General features: G+C 38.0%; 1 protein-coding gene and 1 long non-coding RNA gene across 6 annotated transcripts in view; one reads left to right on the top strand and one right to left on the bottom strand.

The window, feature by feature from the left end:
* Positions 1-3,965, top strand: part of LOC140604183 (uncharacterized) — a 30,448-nt gene extending 26,483 nt beyond the window's left edge. For all 4 annotated transcript variants that reach the window (XR_012007205.1, XR_012007204.1, XR_012007206.1 and 1 more), the window contains one exon: positions 3,448-3,965. This is a non-coding gene — a long non-coding RNA (uncharacterized lncRNA). The remainder of the gene's footprint in view (positions 1-3,447) is intronic.
* LOC140604181 (uncharacterized) overlaps positions 1-17,870 on the bottom strand; it is a 78,392-nt gene that overhangs the window by 11,832 nt on the left and 48,690 nt on the right. The window lies entirely within an intron of this gene.

Raw genomic sequence — 17,870 nt, 5'->3', positions numbered from 1 at the left:
TATGAATGTTAGTTACTATGTTTGATGTTGTCACTGAGTTCCCTAAGTCCATTCTCATGTTGCATAGTTCTTTCTCTTTTTCAGCCTTACTACTTTCCTTAGTACTTTCCATTACTTTCCTTATTATTTTCTATTACTTTTCATTACTTTGTTTTTAGGTCAGTAATTTGTGCCTCTGCTTCTTCCAGCCTGCTGTTCATTGCATCTAGCCTGTTTCCAATCTTGTTTATTGCACTCTTCACCTATGATTAATTTTTTTAACTCTCTTATCTCTATGGTAAAATTCTTATCGATGTTTTCTGTTCTTAAGCCCTGTGAGAATCCTTTGATCATTGTTTTAAATTCTTCAACAAGCATTTTGCTTACATCTATTGCACTTAGATCTCTATGGCATTATCTTGTTCTTTCATTTGGGATAAATTCCTCTGTCTTGGCATTTTGTCTAAGACTCTGCCTTCTTCTCTGTGTTAGAAAAATCAGTTGGGTCTCCTGCTTTTGAAAATAATAGCCTTATGAAAAGTGGTCATGTAGTGCCCAGGATCTGGCACTTCAGGGAGTGTTTCTGGTTTGTTCTCTGTGTACTCTGCTGTTGTGTTTTGGCTGCTCTATCCTTCAGGTCATTTGTTTGCAGATGCTCTCCTGTCTGCTATGGGTAGTGTTTGGTCCCTGGCTTTAATATATTTATCTAGCTGTGTTTGAGGGGGTAGACAAGCCTAGGGTCCTCGTACTACTCCACTATCTTAGCTTCTCCCTGTATCTCTTATTAATTTTTATTATATATTTGGGTGCTCCCATGTTGGTTGCGTAAATATTTACAACTTTTATATCTTGTTGGATTGTTCCCTTTATGGTTATATAGTGCCTCTTTTTGTCTCTTGTTGTAGTTTTGGTTTTAAGGTCTAGTTTGTCTGATATTCTGGCTTTCTTTTGACATCCATTTGCTTGATAAATGTTTCTCCATCCCCTCACATCCTAGGCATTAATGTATTTGAATGACAAGCCAGTAGGCCTCTGGCCTTGTATGCAAAATTGGGGACCCTTGCCAAGACACCCAACACCACAAAGGTTTGGAAAGTGCTGGAGACAGCCATTGGTCTGACTCTCACTGTTGGTCAGTGAGCTATGTTGCTGAGAATGCCAAACTCTGTCATGTCTAGTAAAGGTGATATCTACTAGAATTTGGAATGGGATGTCCTCTTGGGGTGGCTGAGTTACTTTATACCTCTGGGTAAAGGGGAATTACTCAATCTTCACTGGGATCCCACTGTCCTACTACAAGCTGTACTTGTTGAAATATACTATACCTAGAATGGAACATGCAGCATTGAGAAAGGGAAGAAGATTGAAGTCTAGATCTGGCATATCCTCATGCTTAATAGTGCTGCCTCCCTTGGCCAGCATGTATTAACTAGGTTAAATTTCTAAAGCTGCCAATCTCCCTGTCCTCAAAGCTAGGTGGGTATTTTTATTTTCTAGCAGTATGGTAATTTGGCTGCTTTCTTACCTCCAGTGGCCTGGAGGATGTTGTAAGCTACATAGAATTCTTTACTAAATTCACCCAGCAAGCCTTAAATGATAGCTGACATAGCCTATCTTTACTGAACACTGAGATGTCTTTAAGGAGAAAAGCAGTAGTAATCCAAAACAGAATGGTCTTGGACATTATTACTGCCTCATAAGAAGGCACTTGTCACCTTTTTCAAACAGAAAATTGTATGTTCATACCTGATGAATGAGTCTGCTAATGTGTCATCTTCTTTAAATCACATGACACCAGTGAATTCCCAAACTGAGGGACTTTTATTTATTTATTTATTTATTTATTTATTTATTTTTTTGAGGGACTTATTAAATCAGTGGTTTGGATCATAAGGCTCTTGGTAGAAAAAATTGTTACTTATTATTGGGAATCATTATCTTAATCTGTATTTCCTCTTGCATATGTCTGTATTATTGCCACCATGCTTCCTACCTCCATGCTAATGAAACCGCTTGCTGACTACTTTGGACACAGTGTGGAAGAGAGCTCTGTGGAAGGTTATAAAAATAGGTCAGGAGGGCTGTAGTGTTGGAGGAAGTCATGAGGAGGACATGATTTCTGGTTGTCCTGTGAGTGGACCTGTGAAATCAAGCTCATCAACCCTTCTGTCCTTGCAATGTACATTCCTCCTCACCCCCATCATTTGCACTTATGGGAGCCATTTTCAAGGATGCAGCCTTGAGAGAACAATGTGTTGTTGAGAACTTCTCAATTGAATATAAGACAAGCCTTGTACATAAGTTTCCCTTGTTTCTTAAAACTGTTACCTACCAGTCTGGAATGGTCTTCCTCTCTCTTCCATCTCTCCTTGTCCTGTGTTACCAGGGACCAGTTTGTGAACCAATAGTATTATGTTAGATATGGCTGTTTTGTTTGCCAGTACTCATTATTAGTTTGAGGACATTCTCTTCTACTCTTGTCATGAAGGGATGTTGAATTATTTTGAATTACGGTTTTTCTTTATTCACTGAGATGACCATATGGTTTCATTTTAATCTTTCCATATGGTGAATTACATTAGTTGATTTTGAATGTTACATTGACATTTTATTCCTGGGATGAACCTCACTAGGTCATGACATATCATCTTCCTTGTATATTGTTTGATTTGACCTGTGTTCACAAAGGAAAATGGCCTGTAGCTTTTTTTTATTATAATGTCTTGTCTGGTTTTGGTATCAGGGCAATGTTGGCATTCTAAAATGAATTAGGATATATTATCTCCTCTTCTATTTTCAGGAAGGCTTCGTATAGATTTGGTATTATTTCTGGGACACCTGGGTGGCTTAGTTGGTTAGGTGTCTTACTCTTGATTTCAGCTCAGGTTATGATCTCAGTGTTGTGAAATCAAGCCCCACATCAGGCTCCATGCTGGGCTTGATGTCTGCTTAAGAGTCTCTCTCTCTCTCTCTCTCTGCCCCTCCCTGCTGCTTGCTCTCTCTTTCTCTCTCTCTCAAAAAAAGAATTGGTATTCTTATTTACATATTTTGTAGAACTTCTCTGTGAAGCCATCTGTGCTTGTAGTTTGCCTGTGGGAAAATATTTAAATAACAAATTCAATTTCTTTAATACATATAGCTCTATTCAGTTTATCTGTTTCTTCCCGTGTGAGCTTTGGTAGTTTGTGTCATTTGAGGAAATTGTTATATTCCATCTAAGTTATTGTCAAAAGTTATTGTCAAAAGTTGATCATAATATTCCTTATTAGTCATTTAATGTTTGATGAATTTGTAGTGTTTTTCTCCTCTCTGATTTTGGTAATATGTGTCTTCTCTTTTTTATCTGATCAGATTGACTAATGGTTCAGTAATTTTATTCATCTTCTCAAAGAAGTAGATTTTGGTCTAATAGATTTTCTTTATTTTTGCCTTTTTTTTGCTCTCATTTGTATTATTTTCTTTCTTCAGACCATTTTAGGTTTAATATGTCCTTCTTCTAATGTGAACTGGTGCAGCCACTCTGGAAAACTGTGTGGAGGTTCCTCAAAGAGTTAAAAATAGACCTGCCCTACGACCCAGCAATTGCACTATTGGGGATTTACCCCAAAGATACAGATGCAGTGAAACGCCGGGACACCTGCACCCCGATGTTTATAGCAGCAATGGCCATGATAGCCAAACTGTGGAAGGAGCCTCGGTGTCCTTCGAAAGATGAGTGGATAAAGAAGATGTGGTTTATGTATACAATGGAATATTACTCAGCTATTAGAAATGACAAATACCCACCATTTGCTTCAACGTGGATGGAACTGGAGGGTATTATGCTGAGTGAAGTAAGTCAGTCGGAGAAGGACAAACATTATATGTTCTCATTCATTTGGGGAATATAAATAATAGTGAAAGGGAATAGAAGGGAAGGGAGAAGAAATGTGTGGGAAATATCAGAAAGGGAGACAGAACGTAAAGACTGCTAACTCTGGGAAACGAACTAGGGGTGGTAGAAGGGGAGGAGGGCGGGGGGTGGGAGTGAATGGGTGACGGGCACTGGGGGTTATTCTGTATGTTAGTAAATTGAACACCAATAAAAAATTAAAAAAAAAATATGTCCTTCTTCTGGTTTCCTAAAATGAAGCTGATATCTTTGATTTGAGACCTTTCTTCTTTGCTGATATAAGCATTTCCTAATATGAAATTTCCTTAAGCATTGCTTTAGCTACATCCCACAAATTTAACATGTGTTGTGTTTTTATTTTCATTTAGTTCAAGATATTTTTAACTTTTTTCTTTGATTTATTCTTTAATTGGTGGGTAATTTAAAAGAATGTTATTTAATTTCTAATTTTTAGGAGATTTTTCATCTATCTTGCTATTATTTAATTTTAGCTTAATTTTTTTGTGGTTAGAGAAGACCACTTATATGGTATCAAATCTCATAAGTTTAGTATATTGAGACTTTAAAAATTTTTTCATGATTGGGGCACCTAGGTGGCTCAGTTGCTAGGGTGTCTGACTCTTAATTTCAGCTCAGATTGTGACGTTGGGGTTGTGAGATTGAGCCCATGTCAGGCTCACACACTGGGCATAGAGCCTGCTTGGGATTCTCTCTCTCCTTGACTCTGCTCCCTCCCCCACAAAAAAGGAAAACTTTTCATGATCTGTCCTGGTGACTGCTCCACATTCCTTTGAAAAGAATTTGTATTCTGATGTTTGATGGAGTTTTTTTATAAAGGTCCATTAGGTCAGATTGATTTATAGCATTGTCCAGAATGAATCTTTTTGATTGCATGAACTGCTTGAATTTAGTCTGCTAAATTGCGCAAGGATGACTTGTAGTTACATCTTCTCTGGGGTTATTATTATTATTTTTTTAATTCTTTCTTCAGCATCAAGGTCTATTTTCTTGCAGTTCCTGGTAGTGATGGTGGATGAAATAGGGTATTTCTGGTTTATCTTATTTGAGGATATAGTATATTGAAAGCAAAAACAACTAGAGTGTTTTCTCTTCTACAACTTTACTACCCCAAATCTAGAAGACATTCATGTAGAATGAAAATTGACAATCAAGTTTTTGAGGTTTGCCAAATTCCCTTTGGGACAAATCATCCTCACCCTTTTACCTATACCTCTCTGAGTTCCCATTAGACAAACCACCACTGTTTGACTATCTAGTCAGCTATATTTTGGAAATAACAATCCTACGTAAGCAATTAATGATTAGAGTTGATGTGAAGAGGAAGTAAATTTCTATTTAATTAGCTTAGAACCCTTAAACAACAGTAAAACTTACAAATAACCTAGTCAACTAAGTGTTTTATTTACAAAGAATTAAGTTATTTAAAATTCAAAATCACGGAATAAATTTAGTTAGTAACTAAAACTAGATTAGAACCCTGATACACTGATTCCCAGTTTACTCTGTTATTTCCTCTGTCATGCTGCCACCTATTAAATTGCTCTGATAAAAAAATAGGAAAGTAACAAAGCAAGCAAATTAAAAAGATTTGATTAGTGAATGAAGTTTAAGGATTCTCTGAAAATTTTACTTTCTTCTTTTGTTTCTGTTCCACTCATTGGTTCAAATTTATTTTTTCTTTATTTAAATTCAGTTTGCCAACATATAGTATAACACCCAGTGCTCATCACATCATGTGGCCTCCTTAATGCTCATCACCCAGTTATCCCTCCCCCACCCACTTCCTCTTCAGCAATCCTCAGTTTGTTTACTAGAGTTAACAGTCACCCATAGTTTGTTTTCCTCTCTAATTATTTTCCCATTTCGTACCCCCTCCTTCCCTTATGGCCCATTGCACTATTTCTTATATTCCACATATTGAGTAAAACCATATGATAATTGTCTTTCTCTGGAATGATTTATTTCACTCAGCATAATACCCTCCAGTTCCATCCATGCCGATGTATGTAGTAGGTATTCATCCTTCCTGATGTCTTCCTAATACTCCATTGTTTATATGTGTGTGTGTGTATTGAGATGGATATATATCTCACATCTTGTTTATCCATTCATCTGTTGAAGGACATCAAGGCTCCTCCATAGTTTGGCTATTGTGGACATTGCTGCTATGAACGTTGGGGTGCAAGTGCCCCTTTGTTTGATTACATTTGTATCTTTGGGATAAATACCCAGTAGTGCAATTGCTGGGTTTTAGGGTAGCTCTATTTTTAACTTTTTGAGGAACCTCCATACTGTTTTCCAGAGTGGTTGTACCAGTTTGCATTCCCATCAACAGTATATGAGGGTTCCCCTTTCTCTACAACCTTGCCAACATTTGTTGTTTCCTGTCTTGTTAATTTTAGCCATTCTCACTGGTGTGAGATGGTATCTCATTGTGGTTTTGATTTGTATTTCCCTGATGACAGGTTAATGAGGAACATTTTTTCATGTGCCTGTTGGCCATGTGTAGGTCTTTGCAGAAATGTCTGTTCATGTCTTTTGCCCACTTATTGACTGGATTAGTTTGGTTTTTGGGTGTTGAGTTTGATAAGTTCTTTATAGATCTTGGCTACTAGCCCTTTATCTGATATGTCATTTACAGATATCTTCTTCCATTCTGTAGGTTGTCTTTTAGTTTTGTTAACTATTTCCTTTGCTGTGCAGAGGTTTTTTATCTTGATTAAGTCCCAATTGTTCGTTTTTGCTTTTGTTTCCCTTATCTTTAGAGATGTGTCTTACAGGAAGTTGCTGTGGCCGAGGTAAAAAAAAAGTGCTGCCTGTGTTCTGTTCTGTGATTTTGATGGATTCCTCTCACATTTAGATCTTTCATCCGCTTTGAGTTTATCTTTGTGTATGGTGTCAGAGAATGGTCTAGTTTCATTCTTGGGCACGTGGCTGTCCAATTTTCCCAATACCATTTATTGAGGAGACTGTCCTTTTTCTGTTGGATATTCTTTCCTACTTTGTCCAAGATGAGTTGACCATAGGGTTGAGGGTTCATTTCTGGGTTCTCCATTCTGTTCCATTGATCTGTGTATCTGTTTTTGTGCCAGTACCATGTTGTCTTGATGATCACAGCTTTGTAATACAACTTGAAGTCAGGCATTGTGATGCTCCCAAGCTTTGATTTTTCTTTTACAACATTCATCTGGCTATTTGGTTTCATACAAATCTTAGGGTTATTTATTCCAACTCTGTGAAAAGTGTCCATGGTATTTTGATGGGGATTGCATTGAATGTGTAGATTGTTCTGGGTGGCATAGCCATTTTCACAATATTTATTCTTCCAATGCATGAGCATGGAATGTTTTTCCATCTTTTTGTGTCTTCCTCAATTTCTTTCATAAGTGTTTTGTAGTTTTTAGAATACAGATCCTTTACCTCTTTGTTTAGGTTTATTCCGAGGTCTCTTATGCTTTTGGTGCAGTTATAAATGGGATTGATTCCTTAATTTCTCTTTCTTCAGTCTCATTTTAACATATAGAAATGTAGTTGATTTCTGTCCATTGATTTTGTATCCTGCCAAATTGCTATATGAGTTCTAGCAATTTTGTGATTGAGTGTTTTGTGTTCTCCACATAAAATATCATGTCATCTGTGAAGAGGGAGAGTTTGACTCCTTCTTGCCAATTTGAATGCCTCTTATTTCTTATTGTTGTGTGATTGCTGAGGTTAGGACTTCTAGTACTATGTTGAACAAAAGTGATGAGAGGGCATCCTTGTCATTTCCTGACCTTATGGGAAAAGCTTTCAGTTTTTTCCTATTGAGAATGATATTTGCTGTAGGCTTTTTGTAGATAGCTTTTATGATATGGAGGTATGTTCCTTCTATCCTAACACTTTGAAGAGTTTTAATCAAGAAAGGATGCTATATTTTGTCAAATGCTTTTTCTGCATCAATTGAGAGGATCATATGGTTCTTGTCTTTTATTAATATGATCTGTCACATTGATTTGTGTGTGTTGAATCATGCTTGCATCCCAGGAATAAATCCCAGTTGGTCATGGTGAATAATCCTCTTAATGCACTTTTGGATCCTATTGACTAGTATTTTGGTGAGAATTTTTGGATCCATGTTCATCAGAGATAATGGTCTGTAATTCTCCTTTTTGATGAGGTCTTTGTCTGGTTTTGGGATCAAGGTAATGCCTTATAGAAAGAGTTTGGAAGTTTTCCTTCCATTTCTTTTTTAAATTATTTTTTAATTTAAATTAATTTTGCCAACATACAGTATTGGAAGGAAACTTCCATTTGTATCTTTTGAAACAGCTTCAGTAGGTTAGATATTATTTCTTCTTTCAGTGTTTGGTAGATTTCCCCTGCGAAGCCATCTGGCCCTGGACACTTGTTTCTTGGAGGTTTTTAATGACTGCTTCAGTTTCCTTGCTGGTTATTGGTCTGTTCAGGTTTTCTTTTTCTTCCTGTTTCAATTTTGGAAGTTTATAAGTTTCCAGGAACACATCCATTTCTTTCAGATTGCCTAATTTGTTGGCATATAGTTACTCATAATACATTCTTAAAATAGTTTGTATTTTTTTGGTGTTGGTTGTGATCTCTCCTCTTTCATTCAAGATTTTACTAATTTGAGTCTTTTTTCTTTTTAATGAATATGTCTAGCGTTTTACCTATCTTATTAATTCTTTCAAAGAAACAGCTCCTGGTTTGGTTGTTCCTGTCTACTGTTCTTCTGGTTTCCATTTCATTGAATTCTACTCTAATCTTTATTATTTTTTATCTCCTGTTTGGTGTAGGCTTTATTTGCTCTTCTTTCTCCAGCTCTTTTAGGTGTAAGGTTAGCTTGTGTATTTGAGATTTTTCTAATTTTTTGAGAGAGTCTTGTATTGTAATGTACTTCCCTCTTAGGACTGCCTTTGCTGTATCCCAAAGGTTTTGAACAGTTGTACTTTCATTTTCATTAGTTTGCATGAATTTTTTTTTGCATGAATATTTTTAATTCTCTAATTTCTGGGTTGACCCATTCATTCGTCAGTAAGTTGCTCTTTAACCTCTATGTATTTGCCTTCTTTCCAAATTTGTTCTTGTGATTGAATTCAAGTTTCAAAGCATTGTGGTCTGAAAATATGGAGGAAATGATCCCAATCTTTTGGTATCAATTGAGACCCGATTTGTGACCCAGTTTGTGGTCTATTTTTTTTAAAGATTTTATTTATTTATCCATGAGATACAGAGAGAGAGGCAGAGACATAGGCAGAGAGAGAAGCAGGCTCCTCACAGGGAGCCCAATGCAGACTCAATCCCAGAACCCCAGGATCGGGCCAAGAGCCTAAGACAGATGCTTAACCACTAAGCCACCCAGGCATCCCAGTATGTGTTCTATTCTGGAGAAAGTTCAATATGCAGTTGAGAAGAGTATGTATTCGGTTGCATTAGGATGGAATGTCCAGTATATATCAGTGAAGTCCATCTAGTCCAGTGTGTCATTCAAAGCCCTTGTTTCTTTGTTGATTTTCTCTTTAGATGATCTGTCCCTTGCTGAGAGTGGAGTGTTGAAGTCTCCAACTATTAATATATTATTATTATTATTATTATTACCCATGTGTTTCTTTACTTTGGTTATTAATTGGTTGATACATTTGGCTGCTCCCCCATTAGGGGCATAAATATTCATAATTGTTAGATCTTCTTGTTGGATAGACCCTTTAAGTATAATATAGTGCCCCTCTTCATCTTTATTACAGTCTTTGGTTTCAACTTTAATTTATCTAATATGAGGATTGCTACCCCAGCTTTCTTTTGAGGTCCATCTGCATGGTAGATGGTTCTCTGTACCCTCATTTTCAGTCTGAAGGTAACTTTAGGTCTAAAATGAGTCTCTGGTAAACAGCAAATGGATGAGTCTTGCTTTTTTATCCAGTCTGATCCCTGTGTCTTTTGACTGGAGCATTTAGCCCATTCACATTCAGAGTAACTCTGAAAGATATGAATTTAGTGCCATTGTATTTCTTGTATAGTCCCTGTTTCTGCAGATTTTCTCTGTTTCTGTGGAGTCCCTCCTCACTTACATGATCCCCCCCTTAATATTTCTTACAGGGCTGGTTTGGTGATCACATATTCTTTCAGTTTCTATCTTGGAAGCTCTTTATCTCTCCTTTTATTCTGAATGACAACCTTGCTGGATAAAGTATTCTTGGCTGCATTTTTCTCTCATTTAGTACCCTGAATACATCATGCTAGCCCTTTCTTGTCTGCCAGGTCCCTGTAGATAGGTCTGCTGTTAATCTAATATTTCTCCTCCTGTATGCTAGGAATCTCTTGTCTTGAACTGCTTTCTGATTTTCTCTTTATCTCTGGTATTTACAAGCTTCACTATTATATGTCAGGATGTTGATCTGCTTTTGTTGATATTGGAAGGGCTCCTTGTTATCTCTTGGATTTGAATGCCTCTTTTCTTCCTCAGATTAGGGAAGTTCTCAGCTATGATTTGATCAAATATACCTTCTTTTCCTCTCTCTTTGTGCCCTCAGTAATTCCAATAATACAGATTTTTTTTTCAAACTATCACTTATTTCTTGGAGCCTTTCCTTGTGGGCTCTTAGTTGTTTTTCTCTCTTTTTTCTCAGCTTCCTTTCTTAACTATCAGCTTGTCTTTAGTGTCACTTGTTCATTTTTTTGCCTCATTTATCCTAGCTGTTAGAGCGTCCAGTTTAGACTGCATTTCAGTTAGAGTATTTTCAATTCAGCCTAATTAGTTCTCATTTCTGCACTAAGATTCTGTAATCCTTTAAGCTTTTTTCAAGCCCAACTAGTAACTGTATAATTGTAATCCTGAACTACATCTCTGACATTTTACTTAAATCCATATCTATTGGATATGTGGCAGAGAGTATTAGCTCTGGTTCTTTCTTTTGTGGTGAAATTGTCCTTCTAGTCATTTTATTCAGTGTAGAATGGCTGTTTGAGTGAGAAGAATAAAAAATATCAACCATGACCCAAGCAAAATATACACTAGACAATTGTGAAGAGGTCAGGGACTAGAAAATAAAAGAAAAAAGACAAAGAAAAAAAACAAAAAAAGAGAAACAAAAAAAGAGGGGCAAAAGGAGGGGGGGGTGGAGACAAAATATAATCTCACAGAGTGGACAAAACAAGGGTATCTACTTGTTCCTGAGTATATTTCAGTCTGTGTTAGAAGATACTAAATTCCAAAATTATAAAGAAAGCAAAAAAAAAAATATATATATATACAAAACCAAAATTGAATACAGTGAAAGGAAGCCAAAAATGAATAATACATCTGTAACATGTAATTATAAAATATGAAAGTTAAAAAAGAAAAGACTTAAAAAGGAGTTGATAAAATAAGAAACTAGTTGAGGTGGGGAAAAAAAGAAAAATATAAATAGGAAAATTTTAAACTTAAAGATAAATGAATCATAAAAGAAAACCTCAAGTTCTGTATACTTTTCCCATGGTCCTAGAGCTTTCCAGTCCTGTTTGGACAGTAAACTTGCTGTTCCCCTGTTCTTCCAGCTGTTCTTGGGGAGGGGCCTGCTGCACTGATTCCCAGGTGTCTGTGTCTGGGCGGAGTTTCACTGCCCCTTTCCAAGGCGGTGGGCTCAGTGTAAGCTTTTGTTCCCTGAAGGCTTTCTGTGCCTTATTTGAGGGTGAAAAAAAATGGTTTCATCCTGATCCTTGGAGCTGAGAGATTATAGTATGTGCCAAACTCTACAAACTCCTGTGGAGCCCACTTAGATCCTTACTCTGAGGGAGGGAGGGGCACTGATTTGTGTAATTTGTAGTGTTCCAGCAGGGAGAGCTTTTGCCCGCTCTGCTCTTCCTGCTGGAAGCAGACGCTTGCCCCACTTCTGTCCATTGCAGGGCCCTGGCACAGAGAGCATTCACCCGGTGGAGTACACACCTGCTCCGCCTCTCCCAGATGAAAGCAGAGAGTTGCTGCGTTCCAGACGTTGTAGGGACCCAACACAGAGAGCAGTTAGTTGATCCAGCTGTGGTTTGTGGTTTATGGCAAAACAAGCTGAGCCTCCTCCAGGGCTCACTGACGTAACCCGTTTCCTGGCTCCAATGTTTAGGACTTTGGCAGCTCAGGCACCCCTGTTCTTTCTGTGGCTCCGAGAATATTGAGACCCCACTATCCCACTTGTGATTGTGCCCTACTTCATCACTGAGCACCTTTCAGGCAGGGAAGACTCTCATAAGAACAGATTTCTGAATGTTCTGATTTTGAGCTCCAGGGCTATATCATTTTCTCATAGCCAGTTTATAAAGTCTCACTCTCCCCACCATTTATCTCCCAATATATCCCCTCCATTTCTCTTCTCTGCACTCTTATCGTACAAGAAGTGGTCACTTTTCTATTTGTAGAGTTCCAGCCATTCTTTCCTTACATCTCAGGTTGAATTCCTAGGTGTTCAGGATGGTTTGATTGTTATCTAGATAAATTGGGGGGACCAGATGAAATGAGGACCCCTACTCTTCCGCCATTTTGCCCACAATCCACCACATTTCACTTTTTCACCATTAATTCAAATTTAAACATTATGATAAAAATAAAACCAACAACTAGTATTGGCTAATAATTGCTATTTAATACTTAAAATAATGTTCAAGTTTAATAGTTTAGGTAATTATGAGCAAAGCTTAATATGTTTTTTTAAGAACAATGGCCAGTTTTATTTATTTACTTTAAGCTAGTGATTTATCTTTCATTTAAGAAGGATCACTTCTAGCCAGGAGACTAGCTAATTGTTCAAAATCATAGCAATTAATAGAAGTGTTCAAAACCACAGTTGTTAAAGTAATCTTATCAATTAGAGAAATCTCCCAAAGCCGATGTTCAGTTTCCTCTTGTCCAGCGTTCCTTCCTTGTTTGAATACCACTATGTTTAATTTAGCTTGCAGTCATAGAGTTTGGCACTGTGGCACTATATTTATACTGCTGCTTGTGCCTAAGTTTGCAATGGAAAAAAAAAAAAAACTGTGTAGGCTCTCTATCTTGCACAGTAGACTTTGGAGAGTGAGTGTTCCTGGTATTCTTGGTCTCATGGTTCTGTGATCCCAGAGAGAAAAAGAGGCTCCTCAGAGCCTTTTTTTTTTATTTTTTTTTATTTATGATAGTTAGAGAGAGAGAGAGAGGCAGAGACACAGGCAGAGGGAGAAGCAGGCTCCATGCACCGGGAGCCCGATGTGGGATTCGATCCCGGGTCTCCAGGATCACGCCCCTGGGCCAAAGGCAGGCGCCAAACCGCTGCGCCACCCAGGGATCCCACCTCAGAACCTTTTTGATATCACATTGGTGTGACATGGGGAAATTTCCAAGGTGGCTCTGGGAGCTTCACTGTACTTGGTATTTTAATGTATATAGAAAAGCCTTCACATTGGTGGACAGGTGGACAATATAAGTGTAGGGCTATTTCCCCCTCAGTTTTATCTAGCTTCTCCTGCCTAGTGCAAGGTTCAGCCTAAATATCACTCTTTAGAGAAGCCTTCTCTCATAGCTCCAGACTGGGTTAAGTTCACTTTTGCCATGCTTTCATAGACTATCACAATGTACCTAAAACTTTGTATAATTCTTTGCTTCCTGGATGACTTCCTGACTGGATCACAAGCTCCAAAGGAGCAGGGCCATATCTGCCTGATTAACCTCTGTGTCTTTAGCACCTAGCAAAATCTGGCAGGCAGCAGGTGAGCAGCCATCATCTAGTAGGTAAACTATGTGAGCTCTAGCCTTGCCCACTCTGGGCTAAGCTTTGGGAGCCTACATTTAGAGAAGAGCTAGAGTTTGTTTGCTTGTTTTAATTTTAGCACTACCGAGGCAAAATTGACGTATATAATTGTAAGAAATTTAAAGTGTACATCATGGTGATTTGATACACCTATACAGTTTGAAAGAATTTCCCTCATGAATACATGCATCATCTCATATATTTATCTTTTTTTGTGCAGTCATTTAGGATCTACTCTTTTAGCAAATTTTAATTATATAATATAGTGTTATCAACTAAATCACCATATTATATATTAGATCTTTAGACCTTAGACCTTATTGTTGTAACTGAAAGTTTGGACTCTTTTACTAACCTCTCCCTATTTCCCCCACCAGCCTCTGGAAGCCACTTTTTCTACCCTCTATTTCTGAGTTTAACTATTTTTTTCTTTAGATTCCACATTAAGTGCTATTATGTAGTATTTGTCTTTCTTTAGCTTTCTTTCTTTCTTTCTTTCTTTCTTTCTTTCTTTCTTTCTTTCATTCAGATTTTATGTATTTATTTGAGAGAGAGAGCATGAACATGAGTAGAGGGCAGAGTTGGAGGGAGAGGGAGAAAGACTTCCCACTGAGCAGGGAACTCACAGCAGGGCTCGATCCAGGACCCTAAGATCATGATCTGAACTGAAGGCAGATGCTTAACTAACTGAGCCACCCAGGCACCCTTCTCTGGCTTATTTCACTTACCATAATGTTCTCCAAATTCATCTATGTTGTCACAAACGAAAGGATTTCCTCTTTTTAAATTGGGTAATATTCTTTTGTGTATGTGTGTACACACATTCTCTCTCTCTCTCTCCCTCTCTCTCGCACACACACACACAGACACACCCCTTATATTTCTTGATTCATTCATACATTGTCAGACAGGTTGTTTCTATTCCTTAGCTAATGTGAATAATGCTGCAGTGAACATGGGAGTGCAGATATCTCTTCACAATAATGGTTTTGATTCCTTTGGATATGTACCCAGAAGTGGGAATGCTAGATTGTATGGTAGTTATATTTTTAATATTTTGAGTACTTTTTTCCATAGTGGCTATTCCAATTTACGTTCCCACCCTGTGCACTAGGGTTTCCTTTTCTCCATATCCTTGCCAACACTTGTTATCTCTTATCTCTTTTATGAAAACCTAATAAGGATAAGGTGATATCTCATTTTGGTTTAGATTTGCATTTCCCACCAAAGAAACAAACAATCCAATCATGAATGGGCAAAAGACATGAACAGAAATCTCACAGAGGAAGACATAGACATGGCCAACATGCATATGAGAAAATGCTCTGCATCACTTGCCATCAGGGAAATACAAATCCAAACCACAATGAGATACCACCTCACACCAGCTAGAATGGGGCAAATTAACAAGGCAGGAAACAAATGTTGGAGAGGATGCGGAGAAAAGGGAACCCTCTTGCACTGTTGGTGGGAATGTGAACTGGTGCAGCCACTCTGGAAAACTGTGTGGAGGTTCCTCAAAGAGTTAAAAATAGACCTGCCCTACGACCCAGCAACTGCACTGTTGGGGATTTACCCCAAAGATACAAATGCAATGAAACGCCGGGACACCTGCACCCCGATGTTTCTAGCAGCAATGGCCACGATAGCCAAACTGTGGAAGGAGCCTCGGTGTCCATCAAAAGATGAATGATAAAGAAGATGTGGTTTATGTATACAATGGAATATTCCTCAGCTATTAGAAATGACAAATACCCACCATTTGCTTCGACGTGGATGGACCTGGAGGGTATTATGCTGAGTGAAGTAAGTCAGTCGGAGAAGGACAAACATTATATGTTCTCATTCATTTGGGGAATATAAATAATAGTGAAAGGGAATATAAGGGAAGGGAGAAGAAATGTGCGGGAAATATCAGAAAGGGAGACAGAACATAAAGACTGCTAACTCGGGATCCCTGGGTGGCGCAGCGGTTTGGCGCCTGCCTTTGGCCCAGGGCGCGATCTTGGAGACCCGGGATCGAATCCCACATCGGGCTCCCGGTGCATGGAGCCTTCTTCTCCCTCTGCCTGTGTCTCTGCCTCTCTCTCTCTCTCTGTAACTATCATAAATAAATAAAAATTAAATTAAAAAAAAAGATTTGCATTTCCCTGATGATTAGTGATGTAGAGTATCTTTTCATGTGTCTGTTGGCCATTTGCATATCTTCTTTAGAAAAATACTCAATTCCTCTACCTATTTTTAAATTGGACTGTTTTCTGTTTTTTTTTTTTTTTTTGCTAGAGTTGTATGAGTTTCTTGTGTATGTTGGATATTAACCCCTTATCAAATATATGATTTTCAAATGTTTTTTCTCCTCTTTAGGTTGCCTTTTTATTTTGTGATTATTTCTTTTGCTGAACAGAAGCTTTTTAGTTTGTTGTAGTCTTATTTATTTTTGCTAATAATGTTTAAGGCTAGATTTTTCTTTGATAAGCAGCTTTCAAAGTGTTCAACTCTTCCTAACTTTCTAGATACTTTATAAGTAATTTTGATTTTTTTTTTTTTGTCCCAGGGGTTGAGAGTATTTCTTAATTTCTAGTAGATCATGTTTGTTTGTTTGTTTTTCCCCTGAACTCACTCGCTGTATTGGTTTACTTGCCCTGGCTAGGCATGGGAAGAGGCCCTTGGCTTTTACAGGATTAATTGGAGTCCAGGCACCATTTACAGCCAAAGACAACTAATTGTGAGACAAAGAAGCTGTTAGGATTGGAAGAATAGTTGAAAATTCTGCACTGAAAATGTTGAAATTGGAATCCAGGTCAAAATAGGTTTGATGGTTACAGTGCTAGGTCAGTCCCAGAGAAGAATGGAATCAGGTTTGTTTAGGCAAGATCTGGAGACGTGACAGCAAGGTAAGGAGAATAACCTTGCCAGTTCACACTCAAAGACTAGAAACTAGAATGAAAAGGAGAGGTAATCAACAGGGGAAAGGTTATTTTCAAAAAACTAAATTCCCAACACGTTAATGGATTTTGTAGCTTGTGACCCATGCTCATTGGATGATTCATTAGTCTAGCTCAAATGTAACTCTTAAGGCAGTGTTTTTCAAACTATGTTTTGTGGCACATTAGTGGTGAGTGACTAGCATTAAAATATTAAAAATGGTGTGTATATGATATGAGATGTATTTCATGGTGCATCAAAGATGAAACAGGGGATCCCTGGGTGGCGCAGCGGTTTAGCGCCTGCCTTTGGCCCAGGGCGCGATCCTGGAGACCCAGGATTGAGTCCCACGTCGGGCTCCCAGTGCATGGAGCCTGCTTCTCCCTCTGCCTGTGTCTCTGCCTCTCTCTCTCTCTCTCTCTGTGACTATCATAAATAAATACAAATTAAAAAAAAGGGATCCCTGGGTGGCGCAGCGGTTTGGCGCCTGCCTTTGGCCCGGGGCACGATCCTGGAGACCCGGGATCGAATCCCACGTCTGGCTCCCGGTGCATGGAGCCTGCTTCTCCCTCTGCCTGTGTCTCTGCCCCTCTCTCTCTCTCTCTCTCTCTGTGACTATCATAAATAAATAAAAATTAAAAAAAAAATTAAAAAAAGGGTATTATGCTGAGTGAAGTAAGTCAGTCGGAGAAGGACAAACATTATATGTTCTCATTCATTTGGGGAATATAAATAATAGTGAAAGGGAAAATAAGGGAAGGGAGAAGAAATGGGTGGGAAATATCAGAAAGGGAGACAGAACGTAAAGACTCCTAACTCTGGGAAACGAACTAGGGGTGGTAGAAGGGGAGGAGGGCGGGGGGTGGGAGTGAATGGGTGACGGGCACTGGGTGTTATTCTGTATGTTAGTAAATTGAACACCAATAAAAAAAAAAAAAAGATGAAACAGAAGAGTTTGAAGAAAATTATATGAATGTGAGAACAGAAAAGAGCATCATTTAAAAATTAGTATCTTTTCCCATATAACATATTTTAAACATATATATGACTGTAACTAAATAAATAAGTAGAATGTGATCATCTAATTTACATCTTTAGAAGTTTATTTGAGTTTACAAATTCAGAAGCTTTTTGGCTGTCCTCTCACTTGAAAAATGTAGGAAATGTGTTATATTTAGGTTACTATATTCAGGCATATATTCTAGTCAAATATCTGTCCAGACTGAGGAGTTACAAGGTTTAAAGAAAGTATTAGAGGTGCATCTGAGGTTTTTATGTGTGGCTAGATCTAATCACTGCATTTAATTTAT

This window comes from Canis lupus, chromosome 14, assembly GCF_048164855.1.
Source record: "Canis lupus baileyi chromosome 14, mCanLup2.hap1, whole genome shotgun sequence".
NCBI classification, from domain to species: domain Eukaryota; kingdom Metazoa; phylum Chordata; class Mammalia; order Carnivora; family Canidae; genus Canis; species Canis lupus.
Note: the sequence above shows the minus strand (reverse complement) of the source record. Positions and strands in the feature narration are given on the sequence as shown.